The 18,192-nt window shown below is 35.6% G+C and overlaps 1 protein-coding gene and 1 pseudogene across 3 annotated transcripts in view; one reads left to right on the top strand and one right to left on the bottom strand.

Moving 5' to 3' along the window:
- The window catches only part of LIN7A (lin-7 homolog A, crumbs cell polarity complex component), a 151,482-nt gene that overhangs the window by 59,368 nt on the left and 73,922 nt on the right, over positions 1–18,192 (top strand). The window lies entirely within an intron of this gene.
- On the bottom strand, positions 1,077–2,727 carry LOC108314554 (annotated as a pseudogene). The gene has a single exon (XR_001829531.2). The product of XR_001829531.2 is annotated as an L-lactate dehydrogenase A chain-like (transcript).

Raw genomic sequence — 18,192 nt, 5'->3', positions numbered from 1 at the left:
TGCATAGCCTGAAGAGTTGATGATTAAGAAATGGTAGGCCGGGCGCGGTGGCTCACGCCTGTAATCCCAGCACTTTGGGAGGCCAAGGAGGGTGGATCACGAGGTCAAGAGATCGAGACCATCCTGGTCAACATGTGAAACCCAGTCTCTACCAAAAAATACAAAAAATTAGCTGGGCATGGTGGCGTGTGCCTGTAATCCCAGCTACTCAGGAGGCTGAGGCAGGAGAATTGCCTGAACCCAGGAGGCGGAGGTTGCGGTGAGCTGAGATCGCGCCAATGCACTCCAGCCTGGGTAACAAGAGCAAAACTCCGTCTCAAAAAAAAAAAAAAAAAAAAAAAAAAAAAAAAAAAAAAAAAAAAAAAAAAAAAAAAAAAAAAAAAAAAAAGAAAGAAAAAAAAAGAAATGATAGCTATTCTGGTAAAAATCTTGATGTATTTAGGGACAAAAAGCTAAATATTTAATATGTTCTAATAGAAATATTAGTTAAGAATAAGAAGAATAGTACTGTAGTTTTTGAACCGCCAAAAAAATGCAAAACTTTTAAATAGATGGCTTCAAATTTTAAGATAAATGTTAATACATTGTAGTGCTTGTAGAAAAAGACAACCAGCATAAGAAGAGATATGGATACCTTGTCAGATGACAAGAGGTTAAGGCCTTGGTGATATTTAGCCACATAAAGAGAAAAGATGTGTGTATCATGAGATTTACCATCCAATCGTTGATGGGATAAAGGGCAAGGGAATTACTCATGCCAGAACACTGGATGAAAAATGGAAGAATGCAGATAACCAATGATAACTAGAAATACACAAATATTACAAATGGGCTCATTTGTAATACAGGAAACTTCCTATAACAACAGCAGAGATTAGATGGTATATTTCAGATTACTTTAGAAAAGAGACATTTTAGTTAAAGATCATATACAGACTTTATGTTGTAAGTTAAGAGCAAACATATGTATATTTAACTTAGCTTTATTTTGTTTTCTTTGCTTTTTGTGCAAAAATTATTTGTGGTAAAATACTTTTTTTGTTCTTTAATGCATTTAATCTTTTGATATTTTAATGTTTTTTTTTCACTGTTCAAGGTTTATTGGGGGTTTTAGTTGGTGTAACACTTGGATAGTTGGTTGCATTGTTTATATGTAGATATTTTTACATTGTATGGTAATGTACACTACTGATATATATAGTTCACAAAATAAGATCCTTTGGAACAAGACATGCAATATTGGATCTATACACTGAATGCCAGGATGTGACTGGGAAACAATATTGGACTAGGCATGTTCAGTGTAGGAGCCAGGAAGTTATATGACAAATGAACATCTCTCTGGCTCAAGGGGCAACTGCAGCATGTGCAGCATTGGCAGTGGTGCCTCAGAGGTGGCAGAACTATTTCACACTAACCAGTTTAGGACTACACAAGGTTACCACTATCCAGCATCAGAATATAGCTGTAGGACTTTACAAACCATTCCTATTTCTAACTTCTGGAATTGATGTTTTCCCAGTCCATCTTAAAATATTGCTGCTTTAATCACAGATCAGATAAAAAAGACAACATGCACAACCTCCAGCTAAAATCCTGTTGTAGCCTAGACAGTGAAATGGTATGACATCAGAAGACTTTAAAATTGCAGCTCTTTTTGGATCCCCCAAAGTGTGTCCGTACTCTTCTTCAAACGGGCCTCTTCCTCAGGAGTTGGAGTCAGAGCCACCTTCACAATGTCTGAGATTCCATTCTGTCCCAAAATGCAAGGAACACTAAGGAAGACATCATCCTTTATTCCATAGAGACCCTTAATCATGGTGGAAATTGGGTGCACCCGCCTAAGATTCTTCATTATAGTCTCTGCCAAATCTGCCACAGAGAGTCCAATGGCCCAGGATGGGTAGCCTTTGAGTTTGATCACCTCGTAAGCACTCCCAACCACCTGCTTGTGAACCTCTTTCCACTGTTCCTTATCTGTATCAGTCCCTAAATCTGGGTGCAGTCTTCAGGGAGACACCAGCAACATTCACTCCACTCCATACAGGCACACTGGAATCTCCATGTTCCCCAAGGACCCACCCATGACAGCTTAATGGGTGAACTCCAAGCCTTTCACCCATCAGGTAATGGAATCAGGCCGAATCCAGATTGTAACCACTTCCAATAACACGGTTTTTGGGAAAGCCACTTATCTTCCAAGCCACGTAGGTCAAGATATCCACTGGATTTGAAACAATAAGCGACTTGCAGTTCGGGCTGTAATTTACAACATTAGGAATGATGAATTTAAAGATATTCACGTTACGCTGGACCAAACGAAGACGGCTTTCTCCCTCTTGCTGACGTGCCCCAGCCATAATAATGACCAGCTTGGAGTCTGCAGTTAGATTACCGTCTTTGCCAGAGACAATCTTTGGTGTTCTAAGGAAAAGGATGCCATGTTGGAGATCCATCATCTCTCCCTTCAGTTTGTCTTCAGTGACATCAACAAGAGCAAGTTCATCTGCCAAGTACTTCATTAAGACACTGATGGCACAGGCCATGTCAACAGCACCAACCCCAACAAATGTCGTCTTATTCTGGGAGGGTCTGTTCTTCCTTTAGAAGATTATAAATCAGCTGATCCTTGAGAGTTGCCATTTTGGACTTGGAACCAAAAGGATCCAGGAATGCACATTGGGCGGGCATCGGGGGCGCACAGCAGTAGGATCTGGACTCGGCAGCAGCTGCACCAGCCACATTTTTAATGTTTTAAAATGTGTTAATGTTTTCCTTTAAACATGGACAGGGTAGCATGTATTTTCACCGAAAGTTACTATTCTTGTACAACGACGTCTAGAATGGCATTGCATTCATCAGAATTAATGAAAATGCATCTGACATTATGTTTGTGCATATCTCTTTCTGTTCACATTAAACTTAGCTTCAGTTGGCAAATGTCAGAGAAAAGAAAGCTGATGGCTCCTACATTTCCTTTGATTTTATTTGCATTGCTAAATGTGATGGGACACAAAAGCCAGACTGTTTCTTGTGTGATAAGTTTCCTGCCAATGATGGGATGAAGTCAAGAAAGCTTATTTTTGAGCATCCTGAAAATAAATCACACAATATAGACTTTTTTTCCCCCTAGAGAAGAAGTTCAGTTTTAAAAGGATGGAAATTTACCAAAACTTACATTTGCCCTAACATGAAAGTTTTGATATGTTTCCAACCAAAAGAAACCACAAATAACTGGAGAAAGCTTATCAATTCAAGTATTCTAGAAATGCTTGAGCTGGTGGGTTGCTTAGAATAAAAAAAATTAAAATAGCACCTTTGTTCATTTGATAGAACCTACTCTTGAACTCCGATATTTTGCCAATATTTCAAAGCTAGTTATGGTGAAAATAACAGCTGTGTCATTCCCATTTGGCATGCAAATGAGTGAAAACTATTATTGTTTCAGTAAAACTCGGAGTTTTATCTCTCACCTGAATGTTGATGTGTGTGTGTGTGTGTGTGTGTGTGTGTGTGTGTGTGTGCATGCGTGTGTGTTGCCTCCTCTCAGCAGTAAAGAGTTTCTTTGTCAACCAAAACTCCTAATGGAACAAAAATCTTGATACTGTAAGTACATATGGAGTGCATATGAAGTTATGGAGTTTCTGGTTGTAAGATCCAGCTTGATTAATCTGGTGAAGACAGAGGTTCCACTTGCCACAGAGACATATTGGCTTCGCCATCAGCATGCATTTGTGTGAAAGACTCTGATAATTATCCTAAAAAGATGTTTTGTGGGCCCTGTTAAAAGCAACCTAATAATTTCACATCCATAGCCTGAAATCTATAGAGTTTCAAAAGTTTTTATTTGGAAATGAAGTAAAACGTGTTCTTTTTACTATCAGAAGGGTTTTGGCTTTTCAAAGGATAAGTTTTAATGCACTTGGCTAAACTTGGGTCAGAAATTTCATTTTACCTATTTTTTAAGTAAAGGAGAGCTGAATCTTAAAACAATTTGACAAGCAAGGTTTATTCATGGATGGACTTCCTTGTAGATGTTAGGCCAAAAAAAAAAAATGAGGTCAGTCTTTCAATTTCAGATTTTCTGGTCTAGTAGGGTGGCTCTGGAAACACCTGCCATTTCGGAGAAAGAAATTAGAAGCGACCTTTCCATTGACATGAATGTGCTGAAACAAAGACTTTAGTGAGGGCAGAGGAGTTGAAAATGAGACAGACGTGTCAGTTTATCCATGGAGAAGATCTACAAACATCTGTAAAGACTGCAAAACTCTTTTAAAGGTTACTTGTGCTTAGCTACTTAAAATCAAAAGAAGGATTCAAACATCTTTCCTTGTTGACAAAGGCTGCATTGTTGACACTAATCTTTCCAAAAATAATTTCATTTGACTTGAGGACAAAGGGTTTTGTAGAACCTGAATTCACCTCAGGTGTCTTGACAAAAGTCTACTTTGCTCTGATAGGGGATTTAATTCTGTTTTGATACTGAAAGCTATGTGAGCTGCAACTTTTAGCACATACTGCTATTAAAACAGATGAAAAATTGTTTGGATCCTAAAAATAACACTAACGTTTTCATATAAAGGAAGGATCACTCTAAATTTTAATTTCTTCCTTTTTTGGGGGGTTGTGGGAGCTGCTCCCTAGACAGAGCAGGATTATCCCGTAGGCAGAGTGTCCCAGAGTAACCTAAATTTTAACTTCTTACTAAGCCAAGTAAAATAGCCTTCTCATTGAAAACTATTTTAAGCAGACACTATTTTTCCTTTTTTAAAAATGTGATTTGGTTAGTAATTTGCATTTATTGTTTTATTTAGAAAGAGGTCATCAATTTTTATAAGAAAAATGAGTCACATAGTTCTTTGTAATATGTAAAATAACTCAATGTCAAATGCAAAAATAAAAATAAATGGCATGAACATTTACACATATGAGTGGATTTCTCTTGGGATAACGTCACAAACTTCATTAGATTTTCTAAAGTGTCCATGGTATATCCTCTCTTTTACACCCAAATAAAGACTAATTAATAAGGGACTATGATATCAGTTGAGAAACACTGCTTCACTAGGTAGTCTGTCCCCTGGGGTCCTTCCAGTTCTGTGAATCTACAATTACAAAGCTTTTTCTGTGAAAAACACAGAAAAGCAATCTATGTTTTTCTTCATGTAGATGCAGAACTTCTATTTTTGGCACCACGGATGACAACTGTTCATTTATTTTTTCCTCCCAGTGAACAAAGTCATTTAACCTTTTCTTGCTTCAATGTTGCCAACATAAATGGAGAGAAGTTCATGTGTACAAGCCATCTAAAATGAATGTTAAGTTACAAATTGACATTTTAAGCCAGTTTGCTGTTGTCCCTGGGAGGAATTTGCATGTAAAAAGAAATGAACTTAGTATCATTCATAATTCAAACATATGCAAGGCGATTATTAGCTTGCTCCCTTCCTTTCTTCTCTATCTTCCTTTCTTCTCTATCTTCCTTTCATTCTTCCCTCTCATAGGGAAATACAGATTTAGGGCTGAAAACTGACCACTATACCTTTTTTCATTATTTCCTTGCTTTTCTTTGTCTATAGTCTGATTGCAGTATATTTTTCTAAAATATATTTATTTTAATTTTATTTGTTTAAAATGTTATAAAGAGATAACAATACTGTTGAAATATTTGGGGAATGTTCTCTTTCACTTACAATAATACTGCTAAGATCCCGTAACTTTTGCTTTGATGTGGTTCACTTGCTTTGGCTGTTGTGTGATGTATCATTGTGTGAATATATCACAGTTTATAAAATCACTCTCTCTTATTGATGGGCATTTGAGTTATTTCCAGGTTTTTACTATTATGTTAGGTGCTACTATTAATATACATGTGTCTCTGGTAAGATGACCAAGTCTTCTCTGGGATATTTGTGTACATGTAGAATTTCTGGGTCATAAAGTATAAGAATATTCAACTTTAAGAGACAATGCCAAACAGTTTTCAAACTTTATTACTCAAATTTATACACTAACAATGTATAATTGTGGAATCCATATTACCTCCAACACTTGTATATGAGACATTTAAATTTTCACCAACGGAATCTACAATGCAGTGGGATCTCATTGCAGTTACCATTGGTGTTTACTTGATCAGTCAATTGTTAAATGTATCTTCTTGGCCATATGTGTTTCCTTTTCTGTGAAACATCCATTCATGTGTTTTTCTACTAATTTGGGCTTTTACGTATTCTTATATATTCTTATTAGTAGTTATTTTTGGGTTGTGTATATAGTGAATATATTCTCCTCCTTTGTAACTTTTCTTTAGGGTATCTTTCATGAATAAATTTCTTAATTTTAAATGTTCACATTGATCTTGTTTAAAATATGCTTTTTGGATATCTCACTTCAGAAAACTTTCCCTACCCCAGTGTCTAAAAGATATTTACCTTTAATGCCTACTGAAGTTTTCCTGATCTGACACTTTATTATCCATCACAGTCTCCACATAGGAATCTGTTTCTGGGTTCTCATCCCTTCATTAATGCCCCGTTTAACTCATCTGAGAAAGCCAAGGCAATGAGTTTGGGGAAAAGGGGTGGCACACAGTTTTGATCCTAACTATTTGTGATTGCAGCTTTTGTTTCAGTGGGAGATTTCAATTTGTTTCTGTCTCTCTCTGTCTGTCTCTCGCCCATTCTGTGTGTGTGTGTGTGTGTGTGTGTGTGTGTGTGTGTATGTAAAAGTAAGTTGATAAAACCAAGGCACTCATGGATCAATGTGCAATGAAGAGGATGTGCCATAAACTAAATATTATGGTGGTTCCAATTCTATTCTTTGCACCTGAGATCCAAAGGGGGAAAGAAATAATAATAATAAAATACAGCCTACTGCTCTCAAAAAAAGTTAGAACGGTTTTAAATCCTTAATTTGTGGATCTCTGTTTCTCTTACTAAAGTTTTAAGTAATAGTCATCTACCTTCTACCTAGACTGAAGGTAGAAAATGTGTATTTTAATAATAACAGAAAATTAGCATGTTATCAGCCAAATAATGAGCATACAATAAATATTTGTTGGTTGCATGGGGAATTCTTTAAAATGACTCATTTATATTTGTAGATGAACACATCTCTGATTTTCATCAATCTTGAATTATCAAATGGGACCCTGAGCTCATACAAATCGCAGACAAAAAATGCTAACATTTCTAGTTCAGAATAAGATCTTACATTAAAATGGCTTCCACCCTTGAAAAGTGATCTATAATTAGAGCCAAATCTTCAGGGTTCTTTATGTATTTGCATATATATATATATATATATATGTTATGAATGTGCAAGTATGTAACATATGAGTTTTCATATAGTACATGCATAAAAGTTGGTAATGTATACAGGTTTAAAAAGAACCATACAAAGCACCTGGTGCTGTGCTTTCTTTGCCTTTTGGAAATCATGAACTTCTTTGTGGATCTGGTAAAATTATGGGCTTTTTATTCCAGAAAAAAAAATACACATGTGCAAATATTTTTATTAAAAATTAAGGGGGTTGGTAAATCTGAGACTGATCCATTTGGCACCTTGATCTACTGTAAAAGTAACTTTATGGATGAGAAAATAAGATGCAGAAAGTTTAAGTAGTCTTTCAAGTACTTAGTGCCTGAGTTAGCACCAGAACCAAAATCTCCCAGGTCCCAGTCTAGTTCTAGTTTTACTCGTTATGGATAATAGCTAAAACAGAACATTCTGGAATGTGAGAATAATGAAACATTATTTTAATGCTTGTCAGTAATGAGTTAAAATAGGAAAATTTCACCATGATTCCCTTCTCCACAATCCCTATTCATGTTTGCTCCATTTGTACCAACAACGATTTTTAAAATGTATGCCTTTTTGTCCTTTCTTTGCGTCAGTTAACACAAGACAATATATTGTCTTTTAGTATTATATTTTCTCATATATTTGTTATTCAAGTTTTAAAGAAGCAATGTAAAAAAATTTAGTTACTAATCATTGTATAATTGGCATTATTTCATAAAAACGGTTATGACATTTTCAGAAAATTTCAGCCCTTTCTGGAATAATTTAGTATTTTTTAAGACCAAACTTTAGCAAATGTATTTCTGGATCTACCACAAATATACATGTCTATTTAAATGTGCCCATAGTTCTTTTCTTAGTAAGTTAGCACTAAAGCCAGAAAAATCATTTTCAACCAATAGCCACAGAGTTAGGAAGAAAGCCTGTTTTCTTAAGTGGAGAGAAAAGAAATCTGTGACATGTAATCTTGTTATCCCAAACTACCTTGTTTTCCCATGTCAACATGTTCATCATAGAAGTGACTCTCAGGCTTTGTTAAGCCTGATACTTGGAAACTTTTGAACTACATTTTCTATTTCCCATAGATCAACAGTAGGACATCCTAGACATATCCTACTGCCTAAAGTCCAGCCCCAGAGTACTTTGCTGCCTATTCCCTATTTGCTAGCACCTAGAATTGCAGCTACAGAATCCAGCCCTACCAGTTGTTAGGCAAAACAGCAGTAATTTAAGAGGCATCTTTCCTAGTGTTTCAGGGTTTCAGGAACTGTTAAAAAAAAAAAAAAAAGAAAGAAAGAAAAAAACAGCAAACGTAAAAATCAGATAAGTAACCAACCAAACAACAACAAAAATATAAGAAACCATTTACCTTAGAATATTCCAGGTGAGAGATTCAATAACATACCCTCTTCCTCTTTTCAAATTTGCTTCTGGAGAGATGGGCTGGTGACCAGTGGTATCAATGACAGATAAATCATTGAGGTCTACATAACCGACAAAAACATAACCTTGTTGACAATCCACAGGTGTACATTTTCTGTGTTAAATGCAAATATATTTCTCTCTTATTTCAAATCAGAATGTTTTATTTTTACTTTTATTTATTTACTTATTTATTTTTTTTTTTTAAGAGACAAGGTTCCCCTCTATTCCCCAGGCTGAAGTGCAATGGTGTGATCATAGCTCACTGCAACCTCAAACCCCTGGGCTCAAGCAGTCCTCCCACCTCACTCAGCCTCCTGAGTAGCTAGAACTACAGACTTATGCCACCATGTCCTGCCTAATTTTTAAAAATTGTTTGTAGAAACAAGGTCTCACTATGCTGCCGAGGCTGGTCTTGAACTCCTGGGCTTGAGTGGCTCACCCACCTCTACCTCCCAAAGTGCTGAGATTACAGGTATAAGCCACTGTGCTTGATTTGTTTCTCTGTTTTAAGGTCAGGAAAGGAGAGGGGAATTAACCTTCCCGGAACACCCAATAGATTAGATTATTTCCCTTTCACTGATTTCCCTAACATTTTTTTCACACATCTTCCTACACAATTTCCAGGTCTTACCAATTGGGCTATCAATAGGCACACAGCCATATAAAGAGAACAGTGCCGCACACATCTTTCTAAAGAATACTCAAGGATAACTGTTCTGAGAGATATCAATCCACATGGAGACAATGTGGAGAAGTTTACTGGCAGTCAAGCAAAATTAAAGAATTCTGCCTTACAGTGCATCTGATCAAAAGGATATTCTGCTAATTTTCCTCTATGACCACCTGCTTAGCTGTCAGTTATTGTTGACTCTGTATTTCAGAAAGGGAGTTGCAACTGGATTTAATAAAAATTTTTTTGTAAATCATTTGATCTCTTCATATATGGGACAGTAATTATTTTGTGTCCAGGATAGAGCCAACCACCACAGCATGTTGAGAGAATTGAGAATGCTAGACATTAACTGAGTAAATTAGACTTTCCTAAATAAGCTGTAAAATATGTCCTTCCTCCAAATGTGACAAAGATTTTTGTCAAGTATATTTCAATGAAAACTAAAAATTAAAACAGCCAAATGACAAGGTTGGAAGAAATTTAAGATCTTAGAAAATTTATGAATATGCTGTAGTAGCTCAACAGACCTTCTCAATAATAAATATTTTAAATGTTTGAAGATAATCCCATGAGAAGGCAGTAATTTTTTAATTACTATGGTTGAAGAGTTTGCAATCATGAATGCGATTCAAATCACATTGTTTATACTTCACGAAAAATATCTTGTCAAGCATAAGCAATTATTCAAACAATAGTTAAGAGGAAGGGATTCATTTAGAATATTCATTTGCCATAATTAATTTTGGCTTATCATTATAGCTGAGGGAGGAATTTTGCAAGATCTCCATGACTTAAGGACTGCAAGTAATAGGATCACTGAATCATGCTTTACATTCAAATTTTCATCTCAGGGATGATAAACTTGGGTAATAAAGAGCTGACTTTAAATGTGGATTGAATCACATTGGCATAAAAATAAATGAAATTGATTATTGTTCTAATAATAGCTTTATAATACTTTCATTGCCAGGTGCAAAGAAAAAAAATGGAAGTGTCCAGTATTTGAACATGTAACTATACAAATATATTTTTCTCAATTTGAGTTTCTATATAACAAAAATTGGACTCTGTTGAGCTACAGCTTTAAAAAATTAAAACATTTATGCTATCTGTAGTTAGCTAAATAGGCATAATGATCTGGCAGTGAGAAAAATACTTTAAATATCAACTAATATTCTTATATTTCATAAAATATTTCCATTTTGTGGAAGTTAAAAAATGCTTTCCTCATTGAATTCATAGTGATAAAAAAGGTTTACATTTGTCTATTATAAGATTCTAGAAATATTTGAACATCAAACGCTTATATTTAGTTGTGAAAGTTGCTTTACAATGAATGCTTAATTCAAAACGAGTTTACAAGCAAAATATTTGTAAATTAGTCTCTATCTGACTGTTTTGTTTATTCATTTTAAAATGTTCTGATGTTTAAACGTATTTTCTTTTGATAAAGCAATATTTACAATGGTTAGAAAAACATGCTTATTGAAGTATATTTCAGTGTGTTTGGGATTGATATACATAATGACAACTAAGAAAAAACCATAAGATAAGTAGGTTTCCTCAATGCAATAGCTAATTTGAATACATAAAACTATTTAATTTGATTTAAAAGCAGTTGCAATACAATTAAGCTTGTTTACTTGCTTTCCTAATAGAGAAATACCTTTTACAGATACTATTTCAGACACTGCAATTCAATATGCATAATTTTATTGTAATGTAACAAGCTACTTAGGAAATACACTCATTATATGTTGTGTGCTAACTCCAAGGGACATTTCCTATTACCCACTCTTTTCTGTTACCTCCCCTTTGACTTGGTCTTTTAAAACAAAATGACCACTGATACATTCTCTTTCCCACCTCTCATCCCATTTTTATCCTTCAGTGTGACTGAAAGAGGAAAAAAACCTGAATTAGATGATTAGTGTATTTTCTGCACTGTTTTCAGCCTGAGATGTCTTAATTTTGTCTAATACTGGTTCCTTCAAAAATGTAGCAGTTACTACTTTTATGACCTTGGGACTTAGATCATTTCTATTTGAATAATTTTTCCATTACCGCAGAATTTTGCACTGACTGAGGTCAATACATATAATTGATGTATACAAATTACTGGGAGAGTATTTTTCCTGAGGTGTACAAATAATTCCTTAGCATCTTTGCTGTTAAAATAAGACAAACATATTATATTTAAATTTTTCACATACAAAGGTAAATTTGGCCCAAAATTTGTGAATGTGAATGTACCTACCATAGTACAACAATATATCTTTCCCTATGTAAAGAAATATTACCTTTCAATTTCCAGCTAGCACCTGGAGGAGCACTCTGATGTGCTTGACTCTACTATATATAATCTGGCCATAGCCTTGGCTCAACAATTTTCTCCTGTTTATAATTTCTGGTTACAAGAGACTTTGTCTACCCCTTTGTGGTCTCCCAGTAATCCATACATGAGGGTGCCAAACATAATAGGTATTTGTGATGGTCGTTATGACTTAGTGTATCTTTGGAACATTTCTTCAGTCCTCCATGTTGTTATAAGAACAGAGGTGGTGAGATCTCTGTACTCCCCATTTCTATTCACCTTCTTGTTCTCCATGCTTTTACCAGGACATGCCCAGTGTTTGTATGTACATTAGTTCTAATCATGTGCACTGGCACAATTCGCCTTTCTTCTCATTGAAAGAGAGAGCATACTGACATTAGTAATAACTGAAAATTCTCAAGGGTACCAAGTAATATTATTTAATGCACACTTTAGGGGAGTCATTCATTTTGTATTCATCCAAGATTTAAACATTTATTATTAAATTTCCTGGCAAATGGCAGTGTTTTAAGAAAGGACCAACTTTTTACAATATGCATGGAAACACTAATTGTGCTAAGTATGGGAGAAGATTTCCCCTAACATATTCTTTGTCATTTTGTGCCTTTATCACAGGGAGATAGATCTGGGGCCTCTCCTAGGATCATGTGCTAACGTTCTCTCCATAATCTTCAAAGTTTATGAGAAATGCTTCCTAGAAGTAACTGACTCTATAACTTTATATTTTGTATGATAGGTTTCCATGGAACACTGTTAAGATAAGTCATGTTCAATTACCCAATGAGCCAGAGTTGAGAGCATTCAAGTGTTGCCTTCTCAGACTAAAATGAAGACCATTTGCAAAAATGAAGGAAAAAAAAAAAAAAAGAACCATAGGCATAATGCGGTTGAATTATGATCTCAGCAGTTACATAGACATTTAAATCTCTTGACAATAGCTATACCATTTTTGGCCATCTACTTCTTAGAATCCTCAAAAATAAATGTTATTCCATGAAATGATTCCCAACAGCTTTTAAATTAAGTATATGCCTATTCTGAGGTCTCCTGAGGTGTTAGAAAAATAAAGTCAGAGGGTGCCAATGGACGTGGTTTTCTGCCCACACCTCTGCAGATCTTTGCCAAGCCTCCTGTGGTGCTCAGATGGAGTGCAGTGCCTTCTGCCTTAGATGAACCCACCCCCAGAAAACTAAGCAATCCAACTAGGCAGTTTGAGTTAGTTAGAAGTGATAGAACATGTTCATAGGTCCATAGAACTCCCCCTACTACAGAATCATCTAAAGTGAGATCAAAATGCTCTATCTTTGTGTAACCAGAAAATGTATGCACCCTAAACTATGAACGTGAGTTCTCACAAAGCGTTCACTTGAGCTGCCTAGAATTCTGCTCATTTGTCTCATGAACTACATCACACAATCTCTAAAAAATTAAAAAATTAAAAATTAAAAAGTAGATTGAGATGCTTCGGTTTAAAGTGTTACATACCAATGCCTTTTCTCCACCTAGCCAAAACTTAGGCCACCTTAACTTCACCTTCTCCTTCACTTTGCAACTTCTTGTTGGCAATTGTGTCATTGTTTAGATAACTTATCGCCTTCTTATCCATTCTTTCTTAAGCGTCAAGTGCAGAGCAGTTGAGATGCAGTGGGCCTAGCTTTTAACACTGGAAAAGTCTCTTTTCTAGGATGTCTGTGAGGGTGATCCTGTTTTGCTACCTGGTAGTAGTCATATTTGATAGAGGCCCCTCCTGAAACCAGCCTAGAGGCAAGTACTGGCCTTTAGTGATCTTACCTGCTAGATAGTTTATCTTCAGTTAATTGAAGCTTAGCAATGGGCTCTGCTAAGCAACTGAGCAGGGAATATTCCTGGTTTCTGAATTAATTACTTCCCAAAAACTTTGACCTGAATTATGTCAAAAGACACATAACACATAGCTGTGAAGAAAAGCGTTAAGTCCTGCAGTTTCTTTCCTCTTTTACCAGCAGGACAGATGTCTCTTTATCCTTGGGTATGCAAACACCTGCATGCTGGAAGAACTTTGTGAATGATTACCTTGGCATGGGCAGATGGCCTCTCATGATGATTATTACACGATTAAGGAAGACGACTTAAACATTATCAGAGAAAGGAAGTGCTACAAAGCTGCAGTCAAGTTGCTAATCTTCCGTTATTTCACTAGAGGAAGCTGAAATATCTGCTTCCAGCTTTCAGTTTGCCTTGCTATCAGTGTAACATTTCAAGGAGAAGTATTTTCATGTGGACTGTAAACCTGAAGTATACGTAAATGAAAATTGAAATATTAGTATGTCATATTGACAAGATATAATAAATGCAGCAGAAATTTTTCTTCATATTTCTGTGTATTAAGGAGATGGGTTGCAAGTACTACTAGCAACGCATAAGTTGAAAATACTTGATGTTTAGTGATATTGGGCTCTTACCACAATAACGTTTTTTTAAGAGGAAAAAACGTTTTTCGAAGTAAACAATTGAAATTTACTATAAGACCTTAATCCCTAGAGCAGGATGCTCTAGGAATGGGGTTATATATGGTTGGTATATCTCTGAACCCTGTCATCTTCATGATGTCTCCTTATTAAGGAGCATAGTGTTCATATAGAAAGGGTGTCAAAAGAAAATTCATAGAAGTCTTCTGTAAGAGAAAACGTATCCAAGTAGATTGAAAGCTATCTGTTAGAACATGGAAAAAAAGAAATACAGCAGATATTCCAGAGTTGCTACCAACAGTCTCCTTTACTTGTCTCTTAACTGGCAGAATGATTTTGTTCAAGTTTATACCCCCACCTCTAAGCCGCTGCCTGACTCAGGGAAAAGGTGACCCTATCTTTGGCAGGTGGATAAATCTGACTGGTTTAATCTAAGGCAGGTGTCATGGTCTCATTTCCCTTGTCAGGAGGGGGGATGTGGTGCTGATCCAGCTAATGGGGCATGAGTGGAAGTCCAAGGGTGAGTTTCTGAGGAAAAAACATGATGGCTATTAAAAAAGACATGGGACTAGGCACACTGGCTCTCATCTATAATCCGAACAGTTTGGGAGGCCGAAATGGCAGGATTGCTTGAGGCCAGGAGTTCAAGACCGCCTGATCAACATGGCAAGACCCTGTCTCTACAAAAAATGTAAAAATTAGCTGGGAACAGTGTTCCATGCCTGTAATCCCAGCAACTTGGGGGTTGAGGCAAGGGGGTGCTCAGAGCCCAGGATTTGGAAGCTACAGGGAACTATGACAGCATTGCTGTACTCCAGCCTGGGTGACAGAGCGATACTCTGTCTCTAAAATAAAAATAAAAAAGAAGAGACATGGGAACCAGTAATTCTCTCTTTTCTACTGGATGTTGTCCTGTCTGTATGTGATTTTTGAAACTGCGGCAGCCTTTGGAGGATGGTGAGGCGAACAAGCCTCCAAAGACACAGCTGGCATTCTAAGAATTTCAGAGGTGTAAAAACCTGGTGTCTCTGATGAAAAAAAATAGTCTCTGAACTAATTCCTTAGATTTGCTTTACCTTGAACTTTCATGTTATTAGTTTTTCTCATTGTTTGAGCCAGTGGTTCCCAAACTGTGCTGCACATAAGAATCATCTGGAGTGTTTTTGAAATCTCAATGGCCAGCTCTCAGCCCATTGCAATTTGATCAGAATATTGGGGTGGGAGCCAGACATGACTATATTTTAAGAATCCCCAGGTGATTCCATTATGCAGCAACATTTGGAAACCATACGGTTTGAGTGACCTTGGATTATATTTTCCTTTCTATCTGAGTTTTTCACAACTGAAACAACAAAACTTAAACTAAAAAAGAAAATCCAGACTGTAAACATTATTTGGGCAAGTAGGTACCCTGGATAATAAGACAGAAAATTATTAAGAAGAGTATAATAGAGTCAACAAAAATGCTTTCAGGGTTTTCAAAAGGAACTCCAATGCAATTACTTAGCAATCAGTTTGAACTATATTCAAATATAATCAAGTACCTACTACTTTTAATAGAGTAGTTTCACTGATTATTTCCTTTGATAAAGCTTTGTATCCATTAAATAACCTGTAGTATAATTTATGTAAAATCATTAAAAGAGACTCCTTTCATCTTTATTAAATTTAGTCTTTGAAGAATATGTCTACATAACAGAAACAAATATTGGGTTCTATTATATCTAATTTCAAGAGAGGAAGATTGGTTATCTTTGTCACTTGTTACAAATCCCTCCACTCACACATAACACATGCACACCCTTTTAAAAACATCACTGCTGAATCCTTAATTAAGGCCCTCTAATACCTTACCTCTTGTCATATCTACGAATTATAATTTAGGAAACTATCTAAGAAATTCTCCATAGTGATTTAAACTCACATGGGAGACACAGGCCACAAACCTGACAGCTTCTTGTGAATCCTGGCAAGAATTCTTTGACTCAACCAATTTACAGAAGAAATATTCTCTATCCTCTGAAAGGCTTATGTACACTTATTTTGAGGAGGGGAACTTATCATCATCTACCTCTGCAGATCACATAGCGATGTCTTAAATCCTTTTCCTTATCTGAGATACAGAGGGAAGCTGACTGTCTTTTCTCACATAAAACACTATTCATTGGATCCAGCATCTTGCAGAGAATCTGTGTCACCTTTCAGCCCCAAAGTGGATATTTTGGCACTGTAATTCCTGACCATGTTTGTGATCACACTACATTGTGATCTAATATGACAGCTGCTGGAGAAAACTACCAGCTTCAAGGAAGACCGTCTTGATTTCTCACAGCTATTGTTAATCTTATTCCTCTTCTCCATTGCCTAGTTATCAGACTTAGGCCTTGATTTCCTTCTTCATCCTTTAGTAAGATTATAAAAACTGGATGGATATTATATAAGTAGGCATCTTTATTCTTATCCAACAGCAGGGTAGGCCACTCAGTTTAAAAAACCAACCTGTTTTTTTAAATGACAGTTGAATGGGCTTTGCCTTTCATAAGTCATATCAGTGTAAAATTTCTTTAATTTTATAATACACAGAGATAACTTGCTTAACAGATGAGAAATATGATTACATAATCTTGTTCTTTAAGTGAAAGACTTTTTAAAATACGCGTTTAGCTAGGTAGTAAGAACATAAAGAAGACACCATAAACTTTGAAACAGGCATGGAATCAGAAGATTGTTTTTCCTTAATGCTGAGCTATGCTGACAATTATCTCCAGTAAAAATGAATGAGTAATGTGAGTGTCTGAGAGATTCTTTGCATTTACATGAATTGATGGTATTTACCAGATTGAGGGTAAGTACTAATGAAGCACTTCAACCTAATTAAAACTTTCTGAGCTTTCCTTTTCCCCCTTTACAAACTAACTTAAATTTTTATAGGATTTAATTTGAAAGTGATGGAAATACAAAGGCAGATTTTTGTCATTCCCAAATACAGGTTAATAATGCATTCAAATTCACATCTTCTTTCACTTTGATAAAACTGACCTACTTTCCCTTTTAGAGAGAAATGTCGTATGAAATATTTTTCACATAAAAAAATGTTGTATTTTGATGCCTTTCTTTTTCCATACTGTAATTAAGGCTGGCATATCACTTCCAAAAGTTAAATGAAGTTTAGTTCATTTTCAGGTCTGGGCTTTTTAATGAGTTAGTGTCTCTGTTACTTGAGACAAGCCACATTCATTGCTTTGCATGCCAGGGAGTTTTTCTGACAGTAGTGATAATGATGCAGATGTTTCTCTTTGCAGGGATTTTCCAACAATGTTCCTAATGAAAACACATGTCTACTTCCTGGCAAATAAAAAAAATCATTTTTCAAAACAAAAAATTCAGATGCTTTCATCCTAAAATGGCAAATGTAAACAGCCATTATTTTCTTCATGTTTTTGCTGGGTTTTTTTTTTTCATCAATAAAGTGATTCATTTCTTTTTTTTTTTTTTTTTTTCTCATCTTGATATGGAAACAACTTTAACAAAATCTTATGCAGATCCCAAGTGGAGTGGAGATGTTTAGAGCAGTGGGATTAAGCTTTGGGACTTGAGTCTCGGAATTGATTTGACATGTCATCTTAAGCCTTACATTTGGGTCAGCTGATTTCATTTCAACGCAGAGACAATCACAGTGGCTACAAGTATTATGCCCTTAAACTTCTGAATGTAACTTTGTCTTTTGCAATTTCTGTAGGTATAAATAACGAAATAGATCTATATAAATGTTTTAACAAATCTTTTTATTTTTAAAAATACATGAAATTTCACTCAATTCAGTGAGATGTTTGCAAAAACAAATTCCAGATACATTTTGAGAACTGAGTGAATATTTGCTGCTGCCTTTTCTTCAAAGAAACATTTTAATGTTGTTTTAAAAAAAAAGAGTCATCATTCATCAGTTAGCTGTTAAAAAAGAGTTTCCAGCTTACATAGCAAAAGAAATGTCTTTATCCTATTTTTTT

Source organism: Cebus imitator, unplaced genomic scaffold (genome assembly GCF_001604975.1).
Source record: "Cebus imitator isolate Cc_AM_T3 unplaced genomic scaffold, Cebus_imitator-1.0 Scaffold156, whole genome shotgun sequence".
Lineage (NCBI taxonomy): Eukaryota > Metazoa > Chordata > Mammalia > Primates > Cebidae > Cebus > Cebus imitator.
This window is presented reverse-complemented; position numbering and strand designations above follow the sequence as displayed.